Source organism: Antennarius striatus, chromosome 13 (assembly GCF_040054535.1).
Source record: "Antennarius striatus isolate MH-2024 chromosome 13, ASM4005453v1, whole genome shotgun sequence".
In the NCBI taxonomy this organism is placed as follows: domain Eukaryota; kingdom Metazoa; phylum Chordata; class Actinopteri; order Lophiiformes; family Antennariidae; genus Antennarius; species Antennarius striatus.
The window spans coordinates 14,222,751-14,231,970 of NC_090788.1; positions in this window are offsets into that span (position 1 = coordinate 14,222,751).

Below are 9,220 nucleotides of genomic sequence, written 5' to 3' on the forward strand. Positions count from 1 at the left end.
ACAGATTCACTCCCTCATGGTAAGTTTATCTACAGGAGAAGCTGCACAGCGCTGCCGCCTCGGCATTGGCATGGGCTCCACACATGGCCACAAGCTGGACCTATGCACTCTCTTCACCGGCCCTCCCTCCAGGGGCTCCACAGTGTACATAGTCCCTTGGACATCAATAACCTTATACACAGTTGCTGCCCAGGCATCCTGGATCGTATTCCTTCCTGATGGCCTATAACGAAGATACACCAGTTGTCCAAAATCAACAGGCGGACAGTATGTTCTCTCTTGTTGCTGGGCTACTCCCTCTGTGGCCTTACACTCAGCAAACTATCTTGCTCTTGCATGGGCATCTTGGAGGCGCTCCTGGTGTGCAGCCAACCAATTAGCCTTGTGATCCTTCACCTGTTCTTGTCCTAGCAGTGCATCGACTGGTAAATGCAGTTGAACTCCAAACACCAAGTAGAAGGGAGAATACCCTGTAGTTGAGTGCGGTGTGACATTATATGCAGTATCTTAGCTGTTCCTAGGACTGTGCTTTTCTGTACTGAGGATTCAGATGTTCCAGGAATCTGCTGGAGCCACTCTTCCAGTTTGGGGGTCACTGCCCCAAGTGCTCCTACTACCACGATGACCACATTAACCTTGATCTTCCACATGTTTTCCAACTGTTCTTTCAACCTTTGATACTTCTCAATCTTTTCGTGTTCCTTCTTCCTGATGTTGGCACCAGCTGGAATTGCCACATCTATCACCACTGCTCTCTTCTGCTCTTTATTCACCACCACTATGTCCGGTTGGTTAGCCAGCAGCTGTTTGTCAGTCTGGAAACTGTCTCACAAGTCTCACAGGATCTTAGCCTTGTCGTTCTCAACCACCTTTGGTGGTATGTCCCATTTGGATTTGGGTACTTCTAGTCCATACTAGGTACAGATGTTCCTGTACACTCTCATAGCAACTTGGTTGTGCCTCTCCATGTATGCTGAGCTGGCAAGCATCTTACACCCTGCAAACACATGATGGACTGTCTCTGGGGCTTCTTTACATAGCCTGCACCTTGTGTCAGATCCACTGTGGTAGATATTGGCCTCTATTGCTCTTGTACTTAGGGCCTGTTCTTGGGCTGTGATGGTCAGTGCGCCTCTGTGCTATCTGTCAGTCCAGCTTTATCCAGCCATCGGTAGGTCTTCTTGATATCAGCCACTTCCACTATCTGTCGGTGGTACATGCCGTGTAGAGGCTTGTCCCTCCATATTGTCTCCTCCTCCTCCTCTTCAGGTTTCTGCTGTCTTAGGCATTCACAGACCAGTTCATCTGTTGGGGCCATCTTGCTGATGTACTGTTGGATTTTCACTGTTTCATCCTGGACAGTGGCCCTGATGCTCACTAGTCCTCGGCCTCCCTCTTTCTGCTTAGTGTACAGCCTCAGGGTGCTGGACTTGGAGTGAAACCCTCCATGCATGGTGAGCAGCTTTCTAGTCTTAATATCTGTAGCTTCTATCTCCTCCTTCGGCCAGCTTATGATCCCAGCAGGGTATTTGATGACTGGAAGTGCATACATATTGATGGCACAGACCTTGTTCTTGCCATTCAGCTGACTTCTCAGGACTTGCCTTACTCTCTGGAGGTATTTGGCTGTGGATAACTTCCCTGCAGCCCCCTCATGATTGCCATTAGCCTGTGGGATTCCAAGGTATTTGTAGCTGTCCTTGATGTCTTCTATCCTGCCCCCTAGTAGGTCGACCCTTCAGTTCTGATCATCTTGCCTCTTCTTGATACCATCCGGCCACATTTGTCTAATCTGAATGACATCCCTATGTCGTCGCTGTAGATCCTGGTGGTGTGGATCAGTGAGTTGATTTCTCGCTCATTCCTGGCATACAACTTGATATCATCCATGTAGAGGAGATGGCTGATTGTTGTCCCGCTTTGGAATCGGTATCCGTAGCCACTTTTTGTGATGTTGTGACTGAGGGTGATCAGGCTTATGCAAAACAGAAGTGGTGATAGTGCATCCCCTTGGTATATACCGCACTTGATGTTAACATGGGCAATTGGCTTGGTGTTAGTCTCCAGGGTTGTCTTCCACATTCCCATTGAGTTCTTGGTGAAGGCTCTTAGTATCCTGTTGATCTTATACAGTTCCAGACATTCCAGTATCCATGTGTGTGGCATTGAATCGTAGGCTTTCTGGTAGTCTATCCAGGCGGTGCACAGGTTGGTCTGCCTGTTCGTAGTCTCTGTGTACTGCTCTGTCCACCAGTAGCTGGTGCTTGGCTCCCCTGGTGTTACTAGCAACTCCTTTCTGTGCCCTGCTGATATATTGATCCATGTGCCTACTCATCTTAGCCACCGTGATGCCTGACAGGAGCTTCCATGTTGTACATAGACAGCTTATTGGCCGATAGTTGGATGGGGCAGATCCCTTCTGTGGGTCTTTCATGATCAGGACTGTCCTGCCTTCAGTCAACCATTCTTGGTGCATCCCATCCCTTAGCAGCTGGTTCATCTGTCCTGCTAAACGCTCATGGAGTGCTGTCAGCTTCTTTAGCCAGTATGTATGGATTATATCAGGGCCCGGTGCTGACCAACTCTTAATCTTTGACACTCTTTCTTGGATGTCTACCATTGAGATGGTTACTGGTTCTTGTTCTGGGAGGCAGCTGTGGTCAGTCCTCAGGTCCACTAGCCACTGGGCATCGGTGTTGTGTGATGCTTCTCTTTCCCATATGCCTAGTATTTCTCCACCTCAGCTCTTGGTGGGTCTGACTGGCTGCTATTTCCCTGTCACTGAGAGTACACCTTTGCTAGTTGAATGGAGAAGGTCTTGTTTATTCTCCTGGCCTCTATCTCCTTGGTGTATCTCTTCAGTCGGGTAGCCAGAGCCGTTAGTCTCTGTTTGGCAGTTTCAAGTGCTTCAGGTATGAAGAGCTTGCTGTATTTCCTGGGTACCCCTTTATTCACCATGTTCCCCTTCTGCAGCTCGGCTAGCTGGCTGACTTCTCTCCGTGTCGTCTTTATCTTGGCCTCTAACCATCTCTTCCATGGAGCGTATTGTTTGTTATGTCCTGTGTTGATCTTATATCCCAGCATCTCAAGGATTACTGTTGCTATATTCTGAATCCGTTTGTTAGTCTCAGTTATGTTCCCTGTGGGGATGGTTCTTATCGCAGCATTCACATCTTCTAGCAGATCTTCTGGAGGTACTTGACAACTTAGCTTCAGTATTTGTCAGAGGCTCCAGGTTTCCATTTGGGTCACGATCCTCCTTCTCAGGTCAGCAGCTCTTGTATTGAGGCTGTTTATGTCTCTTGGGGCTTGGTACCCAATCTCAGATTGTGGGGGGGATGGTGAAATCCCCCCGCTGACCTGGCGTCCTGGCTCCTCCATCGATCTCTAGTTGTGATAGCAGTTTTCGGTTACGGATGTTGGAACACTAGGCTTTGTTAGCCTTGAATTTATATATATATATATATATATATATGATTTATTTTTGTGTATATAAAGATATGACTGAAATATTTAGGAGCAAGAAATGGCAAATGGCAAACAAATGGCATCCTATCGCAGTTCCACGCTGGAATTCACTGAGCTCCTGACAGCAACCTATTCTTTAAAAAATGTTTGTAAAAGCAGCATGCATGCCTCGATGCTTGATTTCATTCACCTGTGGCCATGGAAATGATTGGAACATTTGATTCTGATTATTTGGGTGGGTGAGCTGATTAATTTGGAAATATATTGTATAAGATAGCAAAGATATATCCGCTGTTGTTTTATAAATCTCCCATAGTAGACGATTCCCAAGAGTCATGACCCCAAATGGACAGACATTCATTTGTGAATTGATGATCGAGTCAGAAAAAAAGTCAACCAATGTCATTTAACATCACCAAAATCCCCACAGTGAAAAGGTAAAAGACATGACTGTTCTGTTCTTCAGGCTCATACCGAAATACACTTTATTGTCATTCAGACCACTTTGCATGATTTGATTGAAACACTGTTTTCTGGGCCTCAATACGCTTTTCACTAGGTGTAATAAAGTAAGAAAAAACAGTACGAATACAGTGTGCCCTCGTTCTTTACGGTAAATTCATTCCAAGAACAACACACGATTAATGAATTCCACGATAGAGCGACAAACTATTTGTCTTATTATTTATGGTAATGTAAACATTTATGACGTATGGTATCACGTGACTACCAAAAAGCTGCGATGAGGTGACGTCACGAGCTTTGATGCGCAAATGCTGTAGAATAGTTTGAAAGTGTAATAGAATAGAATAAAACAATGAGGTAAAGTTTTTTTAAAAATGCAACCAAAGAAAAGAAAAAAGAGATGGAAATGTTAAAATTAAACAATTGCACTTCCAATTATTAAACAAAAGCTACATCCAAATGGTCATTACTTCAGATGTAGCAACATAATTCAGCAGCAAAAAATATGGGGCGGAGAATCAGACATGTTTAAAGATGCTCTATGCATGTGAATTATTTGATGGTCTAATTGCATCCACGTACAAGCTATTTTTTTAAGTCTAGATGTTTTAGCCCTGATGCAGCGCAGCCTCCTTCCATACGACACATGGTGAAAAGTCCAGTTGCAGGGTGGGTGGGGTCACTGGATGCATGTAACTCTTGCCCCGCATCTTGTTGTACTGCCATTCCTTCAGAGCCAGAGGCTCTCCAGGGATTGAGCTTCACGGTTATGGTCATATAGTTCAAAGATTAGCAGTGCTTGTAGGAGTTTATTAAGGGTACATAGATGAAGCAGCATGAATCTCAGCCGAGAGTAAGTTCCAGATGGCCTGCCACACTGAAAGTCAGGTTACTACATGATCTTCAGTTGGTGTGAATGATTTAAAGCAAGCACATATCTGACAACCAGATAGTATTAATATCCAGAAATAAAGAAGTCTCTTGAATGAGATTTGAAATCACGGACTACCTAACAGAGAGATCCCAGTACGTCCGTATGGGCGACGGACTTCAAGCACAACTCAGATACATGCCACATACAGAAGTACTCCGATGATACTGCAATTGTGGTGTGTATCCGGGAGGGTGATGAGGGGGAGTACAGTGCATTAGTGGCTGACTTCGTGGAGTGGTGCCAACAGAACCAGCTCCAGCTCAACATATCCAAGACGAAGGAAATGGTGCTGGATTTCCGGCAGGCACCCCCCTCTCCACAGCCAGTGATCATCGAGGGCAGTGAGGTGGAGGTAACTAGAAGGTAACTAGAAGTACCTGGGACTGCAGACTAGACTGGTCACTCAACTCGGACTGTGTGTACAAGAAGGGGCAGAGCAGAATGTACTTCTGAGGAGGCTGGCCTCCTTCAACATCTGTCATAAGCTCCTTCTCATGTTCTATCAGTCCGTAGTCTCCAGTGTGCTGTCATATGCCATTGTGTGTTGGGGTGGCGGGGCCAGGAAAAGAGATATGGACCGTCTTAAGACTCATCCGCACAGCGGGCTCAGTGGTCGGGCTGAGCCTGGACTCTGTGGAGACACTTCTGCAGAGCATAACCATGTCTAAAGTCAGGGCTATCATGAATAACACCAGCCACCCCCTGCACACCACCTTCTCCCAGCAGAGAAGCACCTTCAGCGGCAGACTGCTGTCACACAACGCCCCCACAGAGAGGCTGAGGTCCTCCTTCATGCCCCGTGCCAGGGGTCAGGGGGTACAATGACTCTCTCAAGAGGAGCAGGGGGGAGGTGACAAGGTCTGCACGCAGTTAAATGGAGGGGAGGAGATGTCAGCCTGTGCTGCAGTGTAGTGGGGCCAAAGTGTTGTGATGTTTTGACTTTAGATAGTGATGCCTTATATTTTTGACCATTGTGAGATAGATATTAGATAGATATTAGATGTTGTGATATTAGATAGTGATGCCTTACATTGTAAGAAGGGTGTACCTTACCCACCATGTGGGCCTCCTGCTAATTTTCACTTGCACTTTTTATTTTTATTTGTTATTTTATTTTTATTTTATACTGTTTATATTTTAGCGATAATTTTGTATATGTCCTGTTAATGCTACATGTGTCTGCTAGTGTAGTGTATGTCTTGTGTTATGTCCTTTGGTGTCAGTGTTTCTTTTTTTTTATCCAGTATTTATTCATTATGTAATGCCTGAGCAGTGGATCTGTGCAATTTCCTCCGGGATTAATAAAGTATCTATCTAAATGTCTTTGACCAACTTCAAGCAAGTTAGAAGCTGGATATGGGTGGAGGTCACGTGGTGTCAGGACTGGATGTAATTGAGAAAGTGTTTAGATGTGTTTTGGGCAAACTGTAACCCTGAACAGAACTCGACTGTAGTAGGTTGAATAGGGGTAATGAATGTGTGGATGAAAGTTTCTGCAACAGATTCAGAGAAGGTAAGACTCAGTTGTTATATCCACCGAAGTGAATATTTTCCCAAAGTACCAACAATCTCAATACGGCTCATTTTTCATTTTGTTATGTTTCCTTCTCCTGTATCAAGGCTCACCCTAATAGGTGGGTGCAAAAAATGAATATATGACTATGAATGTAGATACATTTATTCATATACATTCATCTTTATTTGAATGTGAGCCCAGATGTTAAAGCACTCTTCAGCCAGAATTGGCCTCACAGATTGTGCGACTCACCCAGCTCATGTAATTTAGTTTATCCACGTTATTCATTTTCTTGGAGATGAGATTAGCATAATCATCTCATCTCCAGCTGCTTATCTCGTAGGTCACAGGTGTAGCTGGAGCCTATCCCAGGGTGAGAGGCATGGTACACCCTGGATGCGTTGCCAGTGCATTGCAGGGCCACATGAAAGACAAACAACCACTCGCACACACACTCACAACTTTGGATAATATGGAGTGACTAGTTAAACCAGTGCTTCTCAATTATTTTTTTCTGTACCCCCCCTAGCAAGAATAAAACAATTTGCGCCCCACCACTCTGCCACGACTATAATATCAATTGTCGATAAAATTGTTAAGTACCTCTGCATTAACATTAAAGGTCCCATATTATGCTTTTTTTAATTCATGTAATATAGCTGCCAGATGTCCAACTGCACTCTATTTGAAATGTCTTGCGCCAAAGTGATCGTGGTCCTCAATATCTTTGATTGAATATTGATCAATTATCTCTGCACCCAAACGTTCTGTTTTAATGGGGCATAGCTATCAGCTCCCTCTCTCCACCCCTCCCCCTCTCTGAGCCTTCCCTATCTCCCTCCTACTTCTCAGCTGACCAATCAACACCACCCTACCCCGCGTGTTCACATGCGTTTGTTTACTTGTGCCACTCGAATGCGCCAGCATTACAGATCAAATGATCGCCATTGTCTGGAGCTTTTTTAAATTTCAGTAACTTCGCTACTATGTATTTTGCTCTAATTCTTCTCGTGTTTTGCACTCTTGTTTTTCATGATGTAATGGTTGATTTTTCGGCACTGAGCGTGCTGCCTAATGCTCCTCAGTCTTTGCTGAACAAAGACTCGTAAACATGATCAGACCAGCCGGTGAGATAATTACATCCCGCTTCAAAGTGATGTATTGTGATTGTTAAAGCTGGTTTTTCTGAAAATCGTCATGGACAATGACAGACCGTGGATAACACGGGAGCTAAGCTGATGCAAACTAATGAAACATGAAACATTTTACTGGTAAGACCAAGTTTTTCTCTTGTATTCTTGTGTGTGTGTGTGTGTGTGTGTGTGTGTGTGTGTGTGTGTGTGTGTGTGTGTGTGTGTGTATACACCTCTCCAATCACTTAGAAGAGCTAACTCTGCTTTCATTCACCAAAAACAGACAATTGTTCTGCATAAGTAGTTACAGGTAGTCATCGACTTACGACCGCGATTGGTCCCGACAGATCGGTCGTAACTCGTCTTGGTCGTAAATCGACTCTTAAGTAAAAATTCAATCCAGCATCGCTGGTGCTTGGCTGTGGGTCATCCGGATCATCAGCTGGGGCAGCGCGTGGGTTGGTGGGAGCAGGAGACGATCTTTTCATAATCATTGTGAGCTTTGTCTGAATTGTTCGTTTCTTTTTCTCCTCATAAATTTCACGATATGGACGGAAAGCGTTGTTTGCCATCCGTTCAATCCTAGCAAATCTTTCTATGTTCTATGTCCATTTCTTCAAAGTGTGCACAGAGTTTATTTAACAGGGAAAAGCCTTCTGACAAGCCTTTGGTGGTGAACATTTTTTCTGTTTCCTCCTCTTCTTTCTCTGCTTCTCTTCTCTCTTCTTCTTCCACTCTTTCTTCTTCCAGCGCAATCAGTTCTTCATACAGCGCGATCATTCGTGAGTTCTCCAAGGAGAGGTTTTTTGCCAGTTTCACTATTTTCTCCCAAATCTGATCAAGTTCTTCATCACTTTCAAATCCAGCAGAAGAGTTCACGTAACGCTTGACAGCTTTTCCATACGCCATTCATACATTTCTCCGTCACAGCCTCCCAAGCAGCCCAGCCCATCAGTAGTGGGCTGGGCTATTGATCTCACGGTGTGACTGAACAGCGTGTGTGCGGCGTGGTGACTGAAGAGAGCGCGGGAGTCTCAGAGCTTGAGTACTGTGGCTGGAGGGAATGCCCGCGTTACCTGGACATTGTGGTCGTAAAGTCGGTCGGTCGTAAGTTGCATAGGTCATAAGTCGACGACTACCTGTAATGTGCAACTGGTTATGTGCTCGCTATGATGCTGGGGGTAGCCTCAGGCGGACACACACATACAAACATACACATACACACTTGATTGAAGCAGCGCTAACTAGTTAGCCAAATGCTAGCTGAATTCACAGCTTCTGAGGAACTTTCAGTGTGTAGCTCTGAGCTAGGACATTACTGCACAAGTAGCCTGAACGAACTCCCCACTCAGGGATTCCCAAGCCTTTGGGCATGTCAACCAATCAATATAGTCAATCACTCTGTCAAATCACAGAGCACCATTTGTGACGTAATGTATGTCACAAATGGCCATTCTTGCAAAATCCAATAATTTTGATTCGGTTCGGGCCATGAATTTCTAAAACTCCAAATATCTATTGATGCAGGAAGCATTTGTTTACCAGATTCTAGGAGTTGGTCGGGTTAGGGGGGACCACTATGTATACTGTATGTTGAGACCTGAAAAAACTGATTTTCAAAATATCACTCCTTTAAAGAAACCAAAAAAGAAAAAAAAAAGAAATATAGTTCAATTTATAAGACTAATTTTATTAACATTATTT